This window comes from Capsicum annuum, chromosome 12, assembly GCF_002878395.1.
Source record: "Capsicum annuum cultivar UCD-10X-F1 chromosome 12, UCD10Xv1.1, whole genome shotgun sequence".
Taxonomy (NCBI): domain Eukaryota; kingdom Viridiplantae; phylum Streptophyta; class Magnoliopsida; order Solanales; family Solanaceae; genus Capsicum; species Capsicum annuum.
The window spans coordinates 70,010,157-70,033,180 of record NC_061122.1 but is presented as its reverse complement, the minus strand read 5'-3'; the positions used below and the strand labels follow the sequence as shown (position 1 = coordinate 70,033,180).

General features: G+C 35.0%; 1 pseudogene; it reads left to right on the top strand.

Annotated features, from left to right (window-relative positions):
- The window catches only part of LOC107855155, a 30,624-nt pseudogene extending 8,724 nt beyond the window's left edge, over window positions 1-21,900 (top strand).
- Window positions 21,901-23,024: the final 1,124 nt, after the last annotated feature.

Sequence of the window (23,024 nt, the reverse complement as noted above, 5' to 3'; positions counted from 1 at the left end):
CGTCACATCAAGGCCTAGTTTCCCCTCCAGTGAGAAACTGCAATGGCGTCGTGTCTCACTATCAGCCCAGCTCCTAATTGTCCACTTTCCAATGTGCCAACGCGATTGTACCACATCGCGCCGAGGTGAAAAATTAGGATTTTCAGCTTCCGTTATTTAATTTCAGGGGTTGTTTGGTCAATTATCAAAACCCTTAATCAGTCTAAACACGGGATTTATACCCTAAATAACCTAAATCTCATTATTCGCTCACTTTTCTCAAGATTTAAAGCATTCTCTCTGCAGAGGCAAAAACCCTAGCTTCAAGAATCAAGGTCAATCCTCAAGAAATCCTCCAAGAACCTTCAAGAACTCTTCTTCTCAGGTATGTTAGGTATTTATTCATGGGTCTCTTTTACCCATGATGTTCAAGAACCCTTTTTAAACATACAAGACCTCAAATTCTAGATTTCCATGTTTTAATTAGATTGAATTCATGTTCATGATATTAGTTGGGTTTCAATCCTTAATTTAATTACAAGTTTCATGAAAATTAAATAGCATATGTAATGAATATGTGATTATCTTGATAAACCCTTAAATTTACAAATTGATTAATGTATCAAGATGTTCATGTGTTGTCCATTATCATGTAAATAATCCATGCTCCCCAAGTGTTTTATTAATTGCCTATGTGATGTAAATAGTGGAATCATTACATGTTATTATGTGGTCCCAATCATGTACAAGCTCATTCCCTACAAATGTTTGATAAAATGCTTAAATGATTTTACTAGTGAAAGCATGACATGTTAATATGTGATCCCCTTCAAGCACAAGTTCATGTGTATTAAGTGTTTGACAAAATGTCTATATGAGTGCATTGTTAGCAAACAAGTATTGTTATGCCTTTATGATCTTGTTATGTCTTTCTTTTTATGATATTGAGTCTTGAGGGTATTGTATACCCAATAATTTAGCTGTTTACCTAGAGCCAGTGTCAGATATAGAATAGTATTAGTTATGTCATGATTAGTAGAACTCTATCAGTTACAGAACTTAGGAAAACTCTATAGACATAGTATCATTCCAGTCCATTTCAGTATAATCAGTTCAGTGTCTTTCAGTTGGGAGTAGGATTTAGCACCGTGCGAGTGCAGGGATGACAGCTTCCCTATCAGAGTGGCTGAGTTGTTAGTAGCAGTCCATGTACTCCAGAACTGCATAACCAACGCAGGATGAGAAGTCACCCATCATACTAGGCTTGACTAGCTTCCAGGGGTGACCAGTTAGATTAGGCTTCGCTCCACCCAGGTATTACTCTTCAGCTAGGCTTGGCATTCAGGTTTTCCAGTGTTAGTACCTGTGGCACAATATTAGCACCCCTCTAACTGGGGTCATAGGTTGTACCTCTATCAACTCAGATTTGGGGCATGTTAATTAGATGATTACCTCCCAGAGTCTCAGTTTCAGTCTTCAGTTTAGAACTCAGTTCAGTTGTACAGAATCAAGACTGTCATACACAGTCAATCAATATCAGTAAATCAGTTATCAAAAACTTTAGATATCAGTTACTCAGTTATGAGAACTCAGTACTTAGCTTCAAAAAATATCAGTTATAACATATATATATATACACACAATATTACATACTTAGTATTTACAGTAGTTTCAGTTATCCATGTACTCTCATATTCAGTACTCTATATCATCCAGTTAGTTACTATTCATACATATGAACCCTTGCATTCAGTCTTGCCTCATCTAGCATACTAGTACATTCCATATACTGACCGCATACTCTTTCTTTGCACTATGATTTCTCATATCATAGGTTCGGACGCTTAGGTTCTTGACCGCACTTAGACAGATCCAGTCAGCAATCATAGATTTAGTAGTGAGTCCTCATTTATCGAGGATATGCTTTTATTTTAGTATTTTAGTTTATCAGTAGTTCAGTAGTTGGGGTTAGTTGGGGGCTTATCCCATCAACTCCTCTATGAGATAGTTCAGATTAGAGGCTTTTAGACTAGATTTTCATATGGTATTTAGTTTTATGGATTGTTATTTTAGATGTTATATTTTATATGTATTTTAGATCTTGAACCTTATGGTATTTCAGCCTATTTTCCATATTTATTATAGTATTATTGTTCAGTGCTCACAGCAGATATTAATCATAGGTTAGATTGTGGTCCTTCGGGGTCATAAGCACCATTGACGCCTAGGGTGTACTCTCGAGGCATTACAAACTTAGTGTCAGTGCCTAAGGTATAACTGAGTCTTACGGAGTCTAAAAGCTGCATCTAGTAGAGTCTTGTGCGTGGGTGTATAGCGTGCCACACTTATGGACAGGAGGCTATGAGATATTTTAGAAAACATTTTCCTTCTTTCAGTATTTATGTCGTGCGAGTGAGCGTGAGCTCAAGTAAAACTCTCAATCTTATCCATTCTCTCCTATTATTTACAAAATATGCCTCCCAAAAAGGCTAATAAAAGGAGAACTGGAAATCGTCTAGCCCCTCTACCCATTCAGGCTGATCCCCTGAATGAGCACGTCTCCTATGCAGAATTCAAAGTTGTATTCACCACTTTAGCCAATTCAATAGTTTCTTAGAACAACCTACAGGTTATTGTCCTATCTAGGCTTGGGGTTCATACTCAGTAGATCAAGGAGGAGAAGTGTAGGAAGAAAGATAGAAAGAATATGAGAGTCAAAACAAGTGGTTTAAGGCCAAGGTCAGAGGGTGGTAATCGTTTCTAGTTCTATCAGAAATTCTCATTTCCAAATCCTTTTGTTTCTAGTGCTCCAGTGCAAAAGTTTAGATATGACAGTCGAGATGGAGCACCAGGCTCTAAGTCATAATATAGTGAGAAGGGTGCTCGTACTAATCCGCTTTGTGGAGAATATAGTAAGAACCTTAAGAGATTGTGCAGAGCTACCAGTGATGTTTCTTTGTGTGGGTCAAGCTAGGCCATCAAGGCAGGGATTATCCTCAGTTAGGATCACAGGGTCAGTACAACCGTCCTTTAGCTTAGTCTCGATCGCCCGAATCAGCAGAGTGCCAATTTTAGTACCGCCAATAGGCAATGTCCAAACAGTCTTTATACACTTCATTCCAAGAAAGATAAGGAAAGTTCTATTGATGTGGTTACCGATACATTTCAGATCTTCTATTTACCTATTCATCCCTTGTTAGATCCAGGAGCTTCTCTGTCTTTTGTAACTTCTTGTATAGTAGTCAACTTTATAGTCAGACTAGAAATCTTAATAGAATCTTTCTTAGTGCTTACCTCAGTAGGTAAATCTATTCTAGCTAGATAAGTATACAGAAATTGCTTGGTTACAGTATTACAGAAAATCCTTTCAGTTAATTTTAGTCGTAGAGTCATTCCATTTTGGTTTCTTGATAAACCAGTCCTAAAATGAAGGGGTAGTACCTTAGTTTCAGTTTATGTAAGTTTGAATCTCTAGATTGAACTGGTAGAAAGAGAAGTTGAGAGTTCTAAGTTAGTTAGTGATAAGGATTGCAATATGATGATTATTGTGGCAATAAAAAGCTAAGAATTATATATCAGAAGGAATACTAGCATTGAACCTTACATTATCAGGAGTAGTCCTTCAGAATGAGTTTAGTGTTTACGAGTATTGTTATATCTCAAACTCTAGAGTAAAGTGATCTCAGCTTGATTTACAGTTTATTAAGGGGTTCACAGACTTAGAATAACGGCTTTAAGATAAGGGGAGATGATAGAATAAGTAACTAAGTAAGACTTTCAGATTTTAGTAGTAATGTCAGTATGTAGAGAAATGGTAGAATAAGTAACTAAGTAAGACTTTCAGATTTTAGTAGTAATGTCAGTATATGTAGAGAAGCAATAGAAGAGGTTGATGCCCAACCCATTCTTACCTCAGTGCATAGTTTTGTACTTCAGCTATCACGATATCTACCATGCCTTATATGTCAGCTCTATGATCATATCTCCTATTCGTGCACATTATAAAAAATTATGTATGTTTACAGTTTCTAGTATAAGGAGTTTCAGTTTCCTCAGTATTATGAATCATGTTCCATGAATACTGAAACTCCAACCTCAGGTTATGCAGTTTATGACTCATTTACTCATGTCTTACAGTGTGCTTAATTTTCATGACTTATGCTATACTCTTAATGATCAGCTAAATTTGGATTTTTTCATGTATATCCTCAATTTAGATATCTTGATAAAGTCTAGGATGTTGATGTTCTATTCCTCAGGCCTTAGTTATGTGTCAAGTTCAATATAGTATCCATTCATACATTAGGTCCCCATGTTTTAACCTTCAGTGAACTTTCCTTTTGAAATGATATAGTGATGAGCAGCTTCTTATAATGGAGAGAGTAAATGTTTCATGATAAGAAATGATTGTTGCATGCTAGTTTTTCACGAGGCTGTAGTTATGAAGATAGGCTTGAATGTCATGATGAGGTGTAAGGGACTAAATGTATTCATAAATTTAAGTAGGCTTGAACGTAGTGGGAGAATTTAGTCCAAATCAGACCTCAGTAGGTAGAGTGATTAGCGCCCATATCCCAAAATTTTAGCCATGGTGTGATTTCTTATTCAGATGTCTCATTCAGACCATGCCAAGATTTACTTGCTCCCTAAAGTCAATAGAACTTTATAGAAAGAGTGTCAAGAAATGCTCCAGTTGAGTATAAGTTTTTAGTATGAGTTAGTCCATCAAGACAAAAATCCAACTTAGCAGTCAAGCAGATAAGTTTGTATGGTTTCCCTATGTTTCCACCCGGTCGTACTATCCGAAGTCTCATGAATGTAACTACTCCAAAGATGGAGCAATCAGGTAGTTGCGAGTTCATCTCAGTTCATGTATCATGCCTCAGTTTCAGATCCCAAATATTCATTCATGATTCAATTCATAGGTACCCCGTGCATCGTCTCAGCTTTTTCATAGTATCTTAGCCAAGTCAGCATTATTTGAGGGACATAATGTCCCAGGGGGAGGATGTACTATAACCCCTGAAACTTTATGTCCTAAACCTTTTATTTTATCTTCACATAACAAATCTATCTTGGAGTAATGGGTACTCATAAGTTGACCCTCAAGTTCCAAACTCAGCCATAAGCCATGTATTCAGGGGCACAGCTCAGTTTATGATATCCAGTTCATATGTCATGTTTCATACTCAGTTACGTTCTCATATTCCCATCCACACATGTTCAATAAATGATCTCAGGTTCATTAGTATTCTCATCTTAAGGTGACGGTCTTCTTTAGATTTACTCAATTCCATGATTCAATTACAGTTGTAAACTTAGTATCCCTTCCCAATGTATAACCAGTCATGCATTAATGAATCAATTTAGTTATGTATTTCATGCATCAGATATGCATATTCAGTATGAAAATTCAGATTGTCAGTAGTTCAGTCATGTATTCCATGCATCAAATATACATGTTCAGTTTGTAAAATCAGTATATCAGTGTTCCTCAGCTTAATCAGTTTCATTCGAGGATGAATGTTCCCAAGGGGGAGATATTGTAATACCCCGTATTTCCCTAGCCTAGATTAACTCTCAGTACATGAGTGATCTGATTAAAAATTTTCTAAATACTCAATATTTTTTAGTTTAGAGAGTTCCATTGTGTAGGAAATCGAATTAGCTTTCCATCGATATAAAATTCACCTAAATTTGATAACCGGGTAAGAAATTATGGGTATTTTAAGTTTCAGTAGTTAAACACCATCATTTAGACCAGTAGCTCATCATAGCGTATATATAAATGGTAATTTTCATTTTCTAGTGAGCTAACGCGATATCATCGCATTGCGCTATCAGCCAATTTTCCAATTGTCACTTTTCCAGTATTACTCCACGATAATGGCGCATCGCGCCAAGGACCAGGTTCCCGTCCAGTCAGGTACTATGATGGCACTACGTCACGCTATCAGCCCATTTCCTAATTGTCCACTTTTCAGTAAGCCGATGTGATTGTACTGCATCGCGCCGAGGTGAAAAATTGGGATTTCCAACTTCCGTTATTTAATTTTAGGGGTTTTTTGGTCAATTCTCAAAACCCCTAATCAGCCTAAACACGGGATTTATACCCTATATAATATAATATCTCATTATTCACTCACTTTTCTCAAGAAGTAAATCATTCTGTCTCAATAGGCAAAAATCCTAGCTTCAAGAATCAAGGTTAATCCTCAACAAATCCTCCAAGAACCTTCAAGAACTCTTCTTCTTAGGTATGTTAGGTATTCATTCACGGGTTTCTTTCACCCATGAAGTCTAAGAACCCTTTTTAAACATAGAAGATCTTAGATTTATGATTTCTATGCTTAAATTAGATTGAATTCATGTTCATGATATTAGTTGGATTTCAATCCATGATTTAATTGCAAGTTTCAGGAAAATTGAATAGCATGTGTGATGAATATGTGATTATCTTGATAAACCCTTGAATTTACAAATTGATTAATGTATCATGATGTTTATGTGTTGGCCATTATCATGTAAATAATCCATGCTCCCCAAGTGTTTGCTAAATTGCCTATGTAATGTAAATAGTGGAATCATGACGTGTTATTATGTTTCCTACAAGTGTTTGATGAAATGCTTATATGATTTGACTAGTGAAAGCATGACATGTTAATATGTGATCCCATTCATGCACAAGTTAATGTATATTAAGTATTTGACAAAATGTCTAAATGAGTGCATTGTTATCACGCAAGTATTATTATGCCTTTAAGATCATGTTGTGTTTTTCTTTTTATGCTATTGAGTCCTGGGGGTATTTTATACCTGGAAATTTAGCTGTTTATCTAGAGCTAGTGTTAGTTACAGAAAAGTATAAATCATGTCACAATCAGTAGAACTCAGTCAGTTACAAAACTCAGTAAACTTAGTATCAATTCAGTCCAGTTCAGTATAATCAGTTCAGTGTCTTTCAGTTGCGAGTAGGATTTAGCACTGAATGAGTGCAAGGATGACAGCTTCCTTGTTAGAGAGGCAGAGTCTTTAGTAGCAGTCCCTGTACTCCAAAACTGTGTAGCAAGAATAGGATGGGAAGTCACTCATCAGACTAGGATTGACTACCTCCCAGGGATCACCCGTTAGATTAGGCTTGGCTCCACCCAGGTGTCATTCGTCAGTTAGGCTTGGGATCCTGGTTTTCCAGTGTTAGTACCTGTGGCATGGTATTATCACCCATCCAACTGGAGTCACATGTTAAACCTCTATCAGCTCAGATTTGGGGCATGTCCTTTAGATGATTACCTCCTACAATCTCAGTTTCAGTTTTCAGTTTAGAATTCGGTTCAGTCTTACAGAATCAAGACTATCAGACACAGTGAATCAGTATCAATAAATCAATTATCAGTAACTTCAGATATCAGCTACTCAGTTATGAGAACTCAGTACTTATCTTCAAAACAGCTCAATTATATTATATATATATGCACAGTATTACATACTCAGTATTTACAGTAGTTTCAGTTATCCATTTACTATCATATTTAGTTACTCTATACCATCCAGTAAGTTACTATTCATGTATATGAACCCTTGTATTTAGCCTTACCTCATCTAGCGTATCAGTAGCGTATCAGTATATTCCACGTACTGATCGCATACTCTTTTTTTGTGCTATGATGTCTCATACCATAGGTTCGGATGCTCAGGTTCCCGACTGGACCTAGACAGATCCAGTTAGTAGTCGCAGATTTAGTAGTGAGTCCTCATCTATCGAGGATATGCTTTTATTTTAGTATTTTAGTTTATCAGTAGTTTAGTAGTTGGGTTTAGTTCGGGGCTTCTCCCATCAACTCCACTTTCAGACAGTTCATATTAGAGGCTTCAGACTATATTTTCAGATGGTATTCAGCTTTACCGTTTGTTATTTCATATGTTATATTTTATCAGTATTTTAGATTTTGGACCTTATGGCATTTCAACCTATTTTCCATATTTATTATAGTATTATTATTCAGTGCTTACAACAGATATTAGTCATGCGTTAGCTTATGGTCCTTCAGGGTCGTAAGCATCGAGTGACACCTAGGGTGTACTCTCGGGGTGTTACACTGAGTTAGCTGGGGTTTTGTCCCAATGAATCTCAAGATATTAGTAGTAGAGGCTTGTCAGACTGCTAGATGTGCTTCAGATTTTTAGTGATTGATTTATCAGACTTTTGAGATGAGTATTATTTTTAGATATTATATTCAGATAGTTTTCTGGATATAGTATGACTTTTATGTCCATATTCCCCATCATTATGAGATTTACACTTAGTAGAAGGCAGAAAAGGTTAACTTAAGGCTACTTGTAGTCTTGAGCACTGTGTGACATCTCGGGACCCATTTTTAGGGTCTTACATGATTGTACAGTGAAATAAGCTTTAGTAGTCTGGGGAGATTCCTTCAGTGAAATTGATAAAGTTGAAAAGCTTAAAAATGTATCTATGCTGGCTCTGGAGGATAGTAAAGTCACCTATGATTCCTTGTTTGATCCTAATAAATAATGAAAAAGAAAATGAGGTAACTCTTTCTGGTATCAAGGAAAATTTAGATAACTACTCTGTTAGAAAGATAAAGAAGCTTGCAAATGTGTTGATTGATTTTGTGTGTGAATTGACTGCTTAGAAAAATGCTCTAGAAGAAAAAGTAGAAAATCAAGAGCTTAAATTAATATCTTTAACTCTCTATTTATGTAAAACTGAGGAATTATCCACAAAATAAAAATTTGAAAATCTGAGTTTAATGAGTCAACTGGAGAAAGTAAATAATTTTGATGGTAAAGGGAAAAAAGAAGCCTTAACGCTTCAAATTGAGCTTGAAGATAAATTGAGAGATTCTCAAAATCACCTCATAACTGCACTCCATAAGAATGAGGAATTAGAAAATGACTTGGTTTGTATAAGACAAGATCTTAGCAAATCCCTAAAATGGACCATATCCTCACAAATCCTTTCTAATTTAACTAGTCAGGGAGTCAATAATGGTAAAGACCTTGGATATTAGTATAGAAATCACTCACTTGGGTATCCAGGAAAGGTTGTTCATGTTGTTAAAAGCAAGGTCCACAAACCACTATATACTCATTGTCGAAGGGATGGGCACTTGAAGAAGAACTATCAAAGTTGGCTTAGAGCTAAAATGAACAATGCTAGGTACATCCAGCAAGAGAAATCTGGTCCTAAGGGTTCCAAATCCTTCAGAAATCTTAAGAAGTACCCATTGCCTAGATGGTCCAAGAAAGATTTGATCGCACCGTTATCTTCCTTTTGGGAACTCAAACTCAAGTGGGCTCCCAAATCTAATAAATGAATCAGGTTGTAGGTAGAAGAAAAAGAATGCAGTCAGAATTAGTTCAAGGAAAGTGGATGTTCAAAGTAGATAACTGGGAGGACTAACTGTTTTTTCTCTCTCAAGACACTTTGGTTTAGGAAATATTAGAAAATTTCATGACAATGCAATAAAAGATATGTATCTTGTAGATGGTCTCAAGTACAGTCTTCAAAGTGTATCTCAAGTCTGTGACAAAGGTAACAAAGTGAAGTTCCTGTCTGATGGATGTACTGCGTCAAGCTTGAAGTTTGGAAAAGTCATTCTCAGAGCTAAAAGGTGTAAAATCATTTATATGGTTGATCTAGATTCTATAGCTGACTATGAGTTAACATGCTTGAGTGCACATGGTGAAAATATTTATCTTTGTCAAAAAAGGCTGGGACATCTAAGTTCCTCTTTACTGAACAAATCGGTTTCAAAGGACCTGGTTCATTATATGCCAGTGATGAAATTTTCATATAACAAGGTTTATGATGCTTATGTTAAGGGAAAGCAAATCAGATCCTCATTCAAATAGAAAAAAGTAGGTTAGTACCTCTAGACCACTTGAGTTACTGCATATGGACCTATGTAGACCTATTACAATCCAAATTAGAGGTGGAAAAAGGTATGTGTTGTTTTATTATGGATGAATACTCCAATTTTACCTGGACATTGTTCTTGGGAACCAAGGATAAAACCTATGAGGTTCTGGTGACATTTTCCAAGAAAATTCAGATGAAGCTAAACTAAAAAATTGTTGGACTCAGATCTGATCAAGGAACTGAGTTTGAAAACTCTCTAGTCGCAGAATCCTATGCTAATAATTAGTCAGAATTTCTTTGGTCCTAGGACTTCTCAGCAGAATGGGGTTATTGGAAAAAATATAGGACTCTCATATAATTGTCAAGACTATGTTGATTAACAGTGGGCTTCCCAAAAGCTTTTGGGTTGAAGCTATTAGTATTGCCTGTTATGTGATTGATAGGTGTTTCATCAGATCTCTTCTGAACAAGACACCATATGAGCTTATGTTAAAAAAAAGCCTAAGAATGACTATTTTAGACCATTTGGTGCAAATACTTTATTCCTAACAATGGAAAGAATAAGCTAGGAAAGTTTGACTCTAAAAGTGATGAAGCAGCATTTATGGGCTACTTCTCAACAGTCAAAGCATACAAAGTCTTCAACAAAAGAACTCCGTGTATAGAAGAAAATGTTCATGTTGTCTTTGATGAGTCAGAAAAGTTGAGGAATTCTAGTAGAAATGAAGACTTTGATATAGAAGAACCCATTCTGATGTAAAACGGGATGCAAGATATATAGATTCAAGAGATAATCAAGAAATTAAGAAGAGATAAGTAAGAAAGAAAGAATAATCCCACAATTGAAGTAAACTAGGGATGAACAAATGTTGATTTGTGACTCTCTAATTTGAATAAACAATTAAATGATTAATTCAAGAGAGAATAGAATTAAACTCATACATGAATAATCTTACCAAAAGATATTCAAGAGAGATCCAAATAGAGATAAAGGGAAAAACCCACAAACTCATCAAGAGTGTTCAATCTAAAAAATGTAGTCTCCCCAAAATATGTTCATCATATTCTATTTATACTTCTAGGGAAAGCTAAGATATGAAAAGACATAAATGTTGTTGATTGAATGTGCATCATATTATAACTAAAAAGGACCGTAAAATATCATGTTAATCTTTTATTGTATTGATTCTTAGCTTCCATACTCTCTTGAAACACTTCAAGGTTTTGATATTAATTTGAAATCTAGCCATGCAATTAGCACTTTCCGAACTTGTATCATTCTCCCCTTGTTGAAAAGAATTCGACCTCGAATTCAAACCTTGCAAATTATAGAGGGGAGTTAGTACCCAAGACAAAAAAATAATCTTTCAAGTTACATACCACTCCCAAAATACACACTTTTGTGATAGAGACAAGAATCATGAAGTTCCCTAAAAATCAACTTTTCAAACATAATATCAAGAACTTTACTCAAAAACATATCACAATCATTAAAAAGGTTAAAGAAACTAATAATTTTACACATTAGAACTTTCAAGTTAAAACTAGTTTCTTTAACAACTTGGACCAAATAGTTTCTTAATTCACAATTTAAATGTACTCTTCTAACCACATGATTAAGAAAACTAAAAATATCATCCACGAACCTTAAATACAAATATGTATTTTCGGAATCAAACACAAAACATCAATTTTAAAACTTTCTTATATTTCTCACTTAGTAACTCACAACATGAATCAAATAGCAACATTAAATAATTCTCACTAATCATAATAAAGTTTCTACTTTGAAGGTCAAAGGCATAAAAATTTACCTTCATGGCTTTAGAAAGTCCAAAAATGAGCACTAGCCATTCAAATAAATCATTCTTGAATTTAGAAGACAAATATACCTCAAATCTTTTTGTCGCCCAAGAAGATGCTCCAAATAATCTTACCTCATTGTAAACCCTCTCTTGATGGTATTTCACAAATAGATCAACAAGATTAGCAAACTCATCAAAAGAAGAATTGTCACATTTATGCCTATAGATATTTGGCAATGCTTCAAATAGATCATATTTACATTTCCTTGTGGAAGCATTTAAAAATTCATCCCAAATTATATCCTCAAAGTCAAGATTAGAGTAAGTAAAAAAATTGACACAAAAGCTAGCATCTATCAATTTACTACTCAAATCACTTGTGCCTCTCCCATTCTTTAAAAGATTTTCTTCAATTTTGGAGAACATTTCAACACAAGAAGTACTTTCGACCAATAATTTGGGAGTAAGCTTACTAACATCCAAACAATTAACACCCTCATACAAGTCACAAGAATCATCTTCACAAATCATGCATTCTTTAAGTTTTGGATCATCACTTTCATCAAGTGCATATGAGTCAACAAGAAATGAATCATTCAATTGAAAATCACCAAAAAGAGGATTTTTCAAAATTTTAAAATAATGACATTCTTCAAGCTCAAAAAGACTATGATCACTCCTCATGCTCCATTTCAAGAGTACTACCACCAAGAACATTCATGTCCTTACAATATAAAGAATTGTTACAATAAAATTCACTTGCAAGGAGACAATCATTATCAATCACATTTTTAGTGTTCCAAATAGCTAAAGAAGAAGTATATTCATCTTCATCACAAGAATTCAAAGAAACATTATGTGTTTTCATATTTGACATAACACTAGCTTGAAATATTTTAAGCTCACAATCAATAACAATTTTAGCTCCATAATTATATTCAACTAGTGTATGGTCATCATTCATTTGTCTATTGAAACAAAGTAAAGCATCATCAACCTCACCAAAAGATGGTATAACATTCACACTCAAGTCACTATCAAGTTCATTTGACATAACTAAAGAGTTAGGATTAGTCTTTTTACCTTGATGAACACTTAACGAATCTTTTTTACCTTGATTTTCTAAAATTAAGTTCACTTGCTTACTTGAAGTAGTTCCAACTTGACTTGCTTCTTTCAATTCTTGAATTTCTTTCTATGTTGAGTCATTCTCTTTGTGCTCTTCTTCAAGAATACCTATAAAAGAAGTGGAAATACTAGAAGAACAAGAATTCAAAGGGTTAGAATTAGAATAAGAAAATTTCTCACTCACATTCTCTTATTTTTTATTATCTCATCTTATTTTCTCTTACTTGCTTCACACTTCTTGTTTTCCTCTTGTGACCATTCATTGTCATTTTTCAAATCTCTTTTTCTTTGTGCTTGTAGCCACTCACTCACTTCATTCCAAATATTTTTTTTTCTCTTTCAAATTGTCACTATTCACTCCCTCACTCCTCTTTTTCTTTTCTCGCTCACTCATTTCATTAAGAGTGCAATAGTCTCCAAGGATCCCTTTTGAGTCATTAGGATGACTCTTCACATTAATTTTCAACTTAGCATCACTAGAAGCTCCAAAGACTCTACTTGAACTATTGGAATGACTTTGTACATCAAATTTTAAGTTAGTAGTCTTCACTTTCACTTTCTTGACTTCCTCATTTGTTATTGAAGATTCCTTAATGGGCTTAGGAGTTAAGATATGCTTTCGTTCCATCGAATCTATAACAAAAAACATTTCCAACTCTCTATCAAATCAAAATTTATTACGATTGAACCAAGGAGCTCCTAAACATACCAAACAAGTAGACAAAGTATAGATATTACACCAAATACTCCCTTGATAGCTTCCATGGTAAATAATGATATTCACCTCTTTGTCAACCAAACTTCCATCAAATTTAAATGGTAAGCTTTTCGTATGACAAGATATATCCAACCACTCAACCAAAGAAAGATCAATAAAGTTGGTATAACACAATTTGTTTACACCTAAGGTGCAACCAAATGTGCAACCACTCTCATACCCCTCCACAATGACTTCAAATTTAGTCAAACCTTCATTAAGGTCATGCTCTTTTTTTTTTCTAGAAGCACCACTATAATCATGAAAAACTTCACAACAACTCTTACTAGAAGTAGAATTATAACATGAAGTTCCCTTTTCTCCATTGACATCCAAACCTCCATTGTAACTCCTTGAACCTATATAAGACGTAATTAGGACAATAAAAGTGGTTAGTAAATAATGGACCTCACAAGTCACTCCCTCACGTGTATAACTCAAGTGATGACACTCAATTTTCTTTCTGCTCTTGTATGCACTCAAAGTTTGTAGGCTTTTATGAATACACTGAAATGATCTCACCACTCAAGCCTTTTACCACTCAAGGGTATTCCTTAATCTCTTCACAGTTCTACAATCTCAAATAATCTCAAAGTAAGCTTTCAAGTATTGGTTCAGAGTAGAGTTTATGTCAATAATAAAGAAGGACAAAACATACTAACAGACAAAGAATGAACTAAACACATAATGAAACTAAAAACAAAAAAGCATGAAAGAAATTAACATGAAATGAAATATTAACAAAGAAAATAACTAGATAACATGAGTAGAACTAATACTCAACGTAACTAGCTAAAGAAATTGACATACAATATGATTTACCCATAAACTAACCAATTCAAATTTTAGAGTTTGGGAAAAAGATAACCCAACTCAAATCAAGTTTATCCAATCAATATGTGACACTTTTAATCATCACCCAATAGTTTTTGAAGTAAGAAATCAACTCACACTTCAAAATTTCACTAAAATTCGTACAAGAAAAAATGTCTAATTTTTAAACCCAAAATTGACCCCAAATTCATTCGTAGATTCCAAAATTGAAAACTAATATAGTTTATCCATGATCAAAAAAACTTAGATCCACAAGATGCGGGTAAAATTTTCACAAGAAAGCTCAAAAACTCAATTTTTTGCATTTTAGAAAGTGCTGAAATTTCAGTTGCGAAAATGAGAGAAAATAGGGCAAATCAACTTCAAATGCTCTCATATTTGATATTCAAGCACTTTGAACTATAATCAACAAAACCCAACAACACCCACTTGAAAATTTCTCCAATTTTTAGTTTGATTTTTATTTTTATTTTTTTTTTGAATTTTCAAATGATACAAACCAAGGATTAAGAATTGTTAGAACAATTCTTTAGCCTTGCTCTAATACCAATTGATGTAAAATGGGATACAATATATATAAATTCAAGAGATAATCAAGAAATTAAGAAGAGATCAGTAAGAAAGAAAGAATAATCCCACAATTGAAGTGAACTAAAGATGAACAAATGTTGATTTGTGACTCTCTAATTTGAACAACAATTACATGATTAATTCAAGGGAGAAGAGAATTGAACTCATACATGAATAATCTTACCAAAAGATATTCAAGAGAGATCCAATGTAGAGACAAAGGGATAGACCCACAAAATCATCAAGAGTATTCAATCTAAAAAATATAGTCTCCCCAAAATATGCTCATCATATTCTATTTATACTTCTAGGGTAAGCTAAGATATGATAAGAAATAAATGTCCTTTATTAAATGTGCATCATATTATGACTAAAAAGGACCATAAAATATCATGTTAATCTTTTATTGTGTTGATTCTTAGCTTCCATACTCTCTTGAAACACTTCACGCTTTTGATGTCAAGTTGAAATCGATTATGCAATTAGCACTTTCCGAACTTGCATCACATTCCCATTCAAAGAGATGATATAGCTGGAGATTATAGTCAGGGATAAAGTGATATAGTTGAAAATGATTAAGGTTATGGTGATTCAGGATTTCAGTTACAAACACCTGCTTTAAGAGAAGAACAACAAAAAGGGTCTAGTCAAAATCTCCAAGGACCTAGTCCCAGCAGAAATCAACTTAGAATTATATATTGGAAGCACAAATCCTCTCACCCTTTTGAAAATATAACATCTCCTTTGGAATATGGAGTACAAATAAAAGATCAAGCTAGAAATTTCATGGCCTTTTCAGCCTTCTTATCACAAATTAAGCCCAAAATATGAAAAAAAAAACTCTTAAAGATACTGAATGGATCAATGCAACATAGGAGAAGCTTCAACAATTTGAAAGAAGAAAAGTCTGGCACCTGGTCCCCAGGATTGCTGATATAACAATATTGGGACTAAATAGGTGACATACATAAGCAAGATGAGAATGGAACTATCAATATAAATAAAGAAAGGCTGGTTGTTCAAGGTTATAATTAGTAGAAAGGAATTGACTATGATGAGACATTTGCTCCCGTAGTAAGAATAGAGGCTATCAGGATTCTTATTATATTTACTGCCAACATGGGATTCAAACTCTTCCAAATGAATGTCAAAAGTTCCTTTCTAAATGGGAATATGAAGAAAGAAACTTTTGTTAAACAACCTCTAGGTTTTGAAGATACAGACTATCCACATCATGTGCTCAGATTACATAATGCTCTGTATGGGTTGAAGCAAGCACCTAGAGCTTAGTATGAGAAAATCTCAAGAATTCTTCTTGAACATAGCTTTAAAAGAGGTAAAATTAACAGTAATCTCTTTTTAAAGTCAAGAGGTAGCAACTTGCTAATTGTCCAAATATATATTGATGAAATAATTTTTGGAGACACCTTTGAATCACTATGTGAAAAGTTTGGAAAACTAATGGGGAGTGAATTTAAAATGAGCATAATGGGTGAATTGAGTTTCTTCTGGGACCTTTAGATCAAGAAAACATCTCAAGGGTTAATGATTTGTCAATAAAAATATATCAAGAAGTTGCTGAAGAAATATAATATGGGATAAGCCAAGCCAATTGATACTCCAATTGGAACTAGTTCAAAGATTAATAATGCTTAAACTAGTCCCTTAGTAAATGAGACCATGTATAAAGGGATTATCAAATCCTTATTATATCTCACTACAAGCAGACTAGATATTGTATTAAGTATGGGAATGTGTGCTAGATTTTAGGCTTGTCCAAAGGAGTCTCATTTGAAAGCTGTAAACAAAATTCTCAGGTATCAGAAAGGTACATAGAACCTAGTCTTGTACTATCCATCTGGAGATAGTTTTGATCTAATTAGCTATGTTGATGCTGACTATGTTGGATATTTGGTGGATAGAAAGAGCACCTCAGGAATGGCTCACTTTCTTGGTTTTTTCTTAATTTTCTGGGCTCTAAGAAGCAAATCTCAGTTACTCTTTCTGCTACTGAATCTGAATATATGGTTGTCGCCTCATACTATACTCAATTGTTATAGATCAAACATTAACTAAAAGACTTTGGGATATTTTTAGATACTATCCCTTTGATATGTGATAATACAAGTTCTCTTAACATGACAAAAAATCTTGTATGGTATAAGAGAACCAAGCATATTGATGTAAGGCATTATTTTCTGAGAGACAATGTTGAAAAAAGAGTTATTTACATGAAGCTTTGCAAGACTAAGGATCAGATAGCAGATATTTTTAAAAAGGTACTTCACAAGAAGCAATTTGGAAAAAACAGGTTGAGGCTGGGGTTGATCAAAATGAACTGACCTACTTAATGGTTCAGTTCTCCTCTATAAATTGGCTACGATCAGGAGATAGTTATCCTTGATAAAGTATGCACTTATTGGTCTAACTCAGTACCATGCATTTGCAGGTATAAATGCATGGTGAACTACTTTAAAGAATAACATATGAGATAGACACAACTCTGAGAATTCACTTAAGAAAGATAGGGACTTGGTCCTTTCTATCAGGTTAGTACCAAAATTATGTACGTTAAAATCATAAAGTCTTTCTAAAAAAGTCGTATTTCTTTCTCTAAGTAAAAGTTGTCAAATCCCTAGAAAGGTAAAGGGTTGCACCTATTATGACCAGACACATCATTTCCCCTAAAAAGTCTCTAAAATGACAACGGTTAATTCCTTTAAAATTCAAATTAAATCTTTTCTCTCCCGTTCTCTCTCAAATTAACTCTCAAATCATCTTCTTCAAAACTAATCCTCTTAGAAAATATTTTCTATTCACTCTCTTACAAAATCTCCTAATAGTTTAAATTCATACTCCCTTAAGCCCCACTAAAGAATAAGAAGATGTTCAACCCTTGTCACTTCAGTCAGAAAACCCCAAAACTGAAAATTCTAATCCTTTATTATCCAAAACTGTAGAAGATTCTTCTTTTAATCCGTCTCAAGAATCTAAGTTCACTCCACCCACTACATTTTTTCCTCAAAATTCCTGAACCTCCAAATTAACTTATTCCAAAATAAACTTTAAGAGCTATGGAAATCCCTACTGAATTAGCCATGATGGTGGATCAAAATCAAGACTCCCAAAGTTACTCAAATTTCCCTCCCCCTAGAAGAACCAGGAATACCTTTAAAACCCAAATCGCATCTAGCTCCCCTACTTCTTCAAAATTAAATCCCATATTTTATCAGTTTTTTATGAAGAAATCATTGTCAAAAGGTCTAATCTATCTACCAGTGAGGATTGGGTGGTTGAAAATTTGATTCTGGTTGCTAGTGATCTTTAGAGAAGGTTTCTTTGGGTTAGAAGAGTAAGTGGTTGGTGAAAAGGTTGGAGACTCCTTTCCTAATAGAGATAATCCTGAAGGAGGTGAGTTTGTGCAACCTCTAAATAAGGAGGATGAGGCAGATGATGGTGAACCACTATTGATATGTTTTGTGTAGAAACAAAGGGAAAGTAAATGTAAAGAGAAAGTTGTGGACACTGGTGGGAAGGTTACTAGGACATACTCAACTAGTGGATCTGAGAGAAGTTTCTAGGGGATGCTATGAAGGCCATCAGGTTATCTACTGCTAAAAGAAGAAGATTGAAGAAAGCCAGTTTAGTAGAGGATGAAAATGTAGAAGTCGTAGATGTTGGAGCGGGAAAGATATTGATCCTGATGTTGTGACAATAGCTAAATGGAGAAGAAAATAAATTCATGATGAAGGAAGGACCAAGTCCTCCACTTCAAAGTCTAGAAGCCCTGCTGGGATAAAGCAAAAACACATTGCAGCTAAGAAAAAGAAGAAAGTCTTTGAGGGACCTGGTCCCAAGAAGAGAAAATCTTTAAAGAAAGAACCAATCAGTGGTTCTAAAAGAAGAAAGAAGGATGAAGAAGAAAAGTTTGTGTCTAGAGAGGAAAGAAATAAAGTTCTCAAAAATCAAAAAGTGTTGACTGGAAAGGTCTTAACTCAAGAATTTTTATAACCCAGGAATGGTGGAACTAGTGGATATGTTAGACACCAGGGATGGTTACATCTCCTAGAAGAACCAGTTCCCTCTATCTATGAAGCTAAAGTAAGACAGTTTTTCTACATTGTGAAATTCTCTAAAGATGGGGAGACCATAACTGCAATAGTGCAAGTAAAGAAAATAAAATTAGATAAAGAAACTCTTGGGAAAATTTTAGATGTTCCCATTCTAGGTGTGAGTACTGTCTCAAAATAATATCCTTGAACTGAGTTTATGGTTTATGCTTCAAAAGTGGGAGGAACTTCAGTGGCTGGTGTAAGGAAGAAGTTTCTCAAGGGTGAGTTTCAATTGGTGTTTAAGTTTGATAACAAAGTAGTGTCACCAAGATCGGAGAAAAGAACTATTGCTTCTAGTGTAGATTTGTATGTGATGGAGTGCCTTATCAAATTTGAGTTGATTAGTCTACCTGTATTGATGATTCAACATATATTCAAAGTAATCCATGATAAAGATGGAAGACATGGTATGACTTATGGATACGTTTTGAATAGGGTATTTGATTATTTTGGGGTAGTCTGTGAAAAGGGAACTCCTGGAACTATGAACCAAATGTTCACCCTAACTTCTTTGGTTAAAAATGAGTGTGTTGAAGGGAAAACTGGGACCATGTCCTAGGTGTCTAAATTGTTAGAAGTTCAAGAGAGTTTGAGTAAGAAGTTGGAGGAGATGAGAGTTTATATGGCCGCTTAGGATGCTAAAATCCTTATGCTGAAATTAAAAATTCAACAGCTATTATCAGAGGGACCAAGTGCCAATAAAGCACTTAGTTAAGAGAATGCGGATCAAAAGAAGAAGGTTTCAGTACTTACTAATGAGGTCCAGAGTTTAAATGCTGAAGCGAAGGACCTAACAAAGTAGGTGTTGGATTCTCATATTGCTGCAAAAGCTAGAATAGAGATGTTTCTAAAGGCACTCTCCCCTATCTATCTGAAAAGGGGGGTAATATTGACAGGGGGAATACAACAGGAGGAAGCATGGTGATAGGGAGAGCACATATAGATAGTAGTGGGTACTCTGATGATTGAATAAATTTTAGTGCTCTGAGGTTATAGTTTGTCATCATAAAAAGAGGGGAAATTGATTTCTCGTGTTTTAATAATGATCAGTTGTCTTTAAAGGACTAGGTCCCTAGCTCATCATGAAGAGGTACAACTGTCACATCTTTGTACAGTTTTATTCACTAGTGCAACTAACTGTGTAGGAGTACAGTGTACCCATTGTAACACTTGGTCCAATCTAAATTCAACCCTGATTATACACTACTTAAATAGAAAAGGATGCCTCTCATACAAGTGGTTTTTGCAAAATTGGAGAATCAATAAAACAATGAAAACTCTCTTTTGCTCAAGTTCCAAATCTGTGTGTGCTTCAAATTTAATTGTTCCTGGGTCAAGTCTTACTTTGTAATTGAATTACTCATATTATAAGAATAATGTCTTTCTTTTGGCGGTAGAGTGCTTTAGTAGACTTACCTAAGGTCAATCGATTAGAGTTAGTCGATTGTGAGGTTGTTGAAGTAAGTAGAGGTGGTTGTAGTAGAGCTGTTGCAACCAGTAGAACTTAGAGTTGAATTCTTGGAGTCTGTAATCAATGAGTTTTGACTATATTGGATTTTGAGTGTTTGTAAGGAAAAGTAGTGTTTTTTCCTCCCTTGAACAAGGAGGTTTTCACGTAAATCACTGTATTCTTTTAATTCCTGCCAGTTTTAGATTCTTTACTATTTTATTGCCTTTATCGTAGTCTTAGGGACCAGGTCCCTAGAATGGTGGTGCACCCCCTACGTTTCAATAGAACTATAGTTACAGTGCAATAGTCGATTATTTCTTTTAGCCCTTTTGATAAATTAATTTTTTAGTCATATTAGAACTTTTGGTCTTATGCTTTCTGAGGGTCTTTTAACCATTTCAGAGATTTTTATGCAAGTAGTAGTACAGAGAATTTTGTTTTTATTTTGTATAATACTGTCTAAGGTAGACGTAGACCAAAAAAGTATTGGGAGAGGTAATTAGATAGGACATGACGCAGTCCAGAGGACATGACCTTGGATAGGAAGGTGTGGAGGACACGTATTAGGGTATAAGTTTAGTAGATGCGTCCATACTAGTAGGTAGGAGTACATTGTCTTGTTTCCCTTACTAGTAATTGTAGTACTACCCTTGTAGTCTATTGTTCTTCGATTTCTGCTAATATATATATTGTTCCGTAAAGTTCGTTTGTCGTACTATTTTAGTGTAGTAATGTTCTACTACTATTTGTTGTTTTGATTACTATCTACTGTCCTTGTATTTCCTTTACGTCTTTTTTAGATTGTTTCTGTCTTGAGCCGGATCTAGCAAAACAACCTACCCTCCCTATATCCCACTTTGTGGGATTATACTGAGTATGTTGTTGGTGTATAATGTTAGCCTAAGATGAATATAAATGGAGAATCATAGTCAATGATTGGGATAGAGGTTGTTTGTTGTTGTTTGCACAAAAGATATTTTGCTTTTTCCTTTTACTTTTAGTGGTTCAAATAGCATGCATGACCTATAAAAAATGAGCTGGAATCCGCAGCCTCTATTTCGAAAAATTGCTGCTGCTTTTCCAGGGATGGAGAACCTATCATCCAAAATATCAGAAGATATGGTCGACGTGAATTTGAAGCCTACAACACCAAACACATCTCACACAGCAGCAGGGAGGAGGTTGTGCATGCTAAATTTGTACTAAAGTAGGAAATGGAGAGAGAAATTGGATTATACTAGGGTTGTCAATTAGCTAATTTCTTAGTTTATATGACTTTTTTAAGTCAGTTTGTGCAAGTCCTTATGATTCTTATTTTGTATGTGCTTTCCTAATTCAGTTATTTTTCTTTTTTATTAATAACAAATACATTCATTGGCACTTAACCTTTGTGTTCTCAACCCCAAACACCAGATGTTTTTGCATTTGTTTAGGATTTTTCTCCAGCAGTGTAATGACATCCAAGGGAAGGTAACCATGACACTTGATTAAGAGAGAACGGAAGCAAGATCAGGATGATGAAAGTGAGATACTGAGGACCTCCAACAAAACGTCGATATAGAGCGGATTAGAAAAATTAGGGAAATCAGCTGTGTGAAGGGACATAAAAGGAGGGATAGACAGACTTGGGAGTACAAAATATCTGCAAGAGCTAGAGGAAGAACAGTAAGAATGATTATTGGTTTCACAAAAGAGCTAAAATGTATCTTTTGTCAAAACCTTTTACCAGTAAATTCTTAAAATCTTCAACAGGGAAACGACACTTCAATAAAGGGTTTTGGGGGGGCGGGGGGTTGGGGGTGGGGGTGGGGGTTTGTGATGCTTTCGTCAAAATTACACTATAAGAAAAAAGTAAAAAAGAAACTTAAATTAGAAACCAATACACATCAAATTGATCAGCTTGTACACACTATAAGACAACAACAACAACAACAACAACAAAAAACCCAGTGTATTTCCCACCTAGTGGGGTCTGGGGGTAAGATGTACACAGTCCATACCTCTACCTCTGATGAAGTAGAAAGGCTATTTCCGATAGACCCCCGACTCAAGACACGAGATACCACACAAACACATAGTGCAGCACAGAAGCAGATTACATAACATAAATACGGCACCCATAAGTAATATAAAGCAGAGGAAAGCAGGGGAAAGCACACAGATTCGTAATACAACATGGAACACGGAACACGGAACACAGAATCATGACAAGAATAAAACCCCCACCAAGTAATTCCCTACACTAGCGACCCGAACTGGCCCTAATCCTCTGCCATAATTCGCGTCCTCCAGACCTTCCTATCTAGGGTCATGTCCTCGGTGAGCTGTAACTGTTCCATGTCCCGCCTAACCACCTCACCCCAGTACTTCTTCGGCCTACCCCTACCCCGCCTAAAACCATCCAACGCTAGCCTCTCACAACTACGGACCGGGGCATCCATGCCCCTCCTCTTCACGTGTCCGAACCATCTCAATCGTGCTTCCCGCATCTTGCACTCCACTGAAG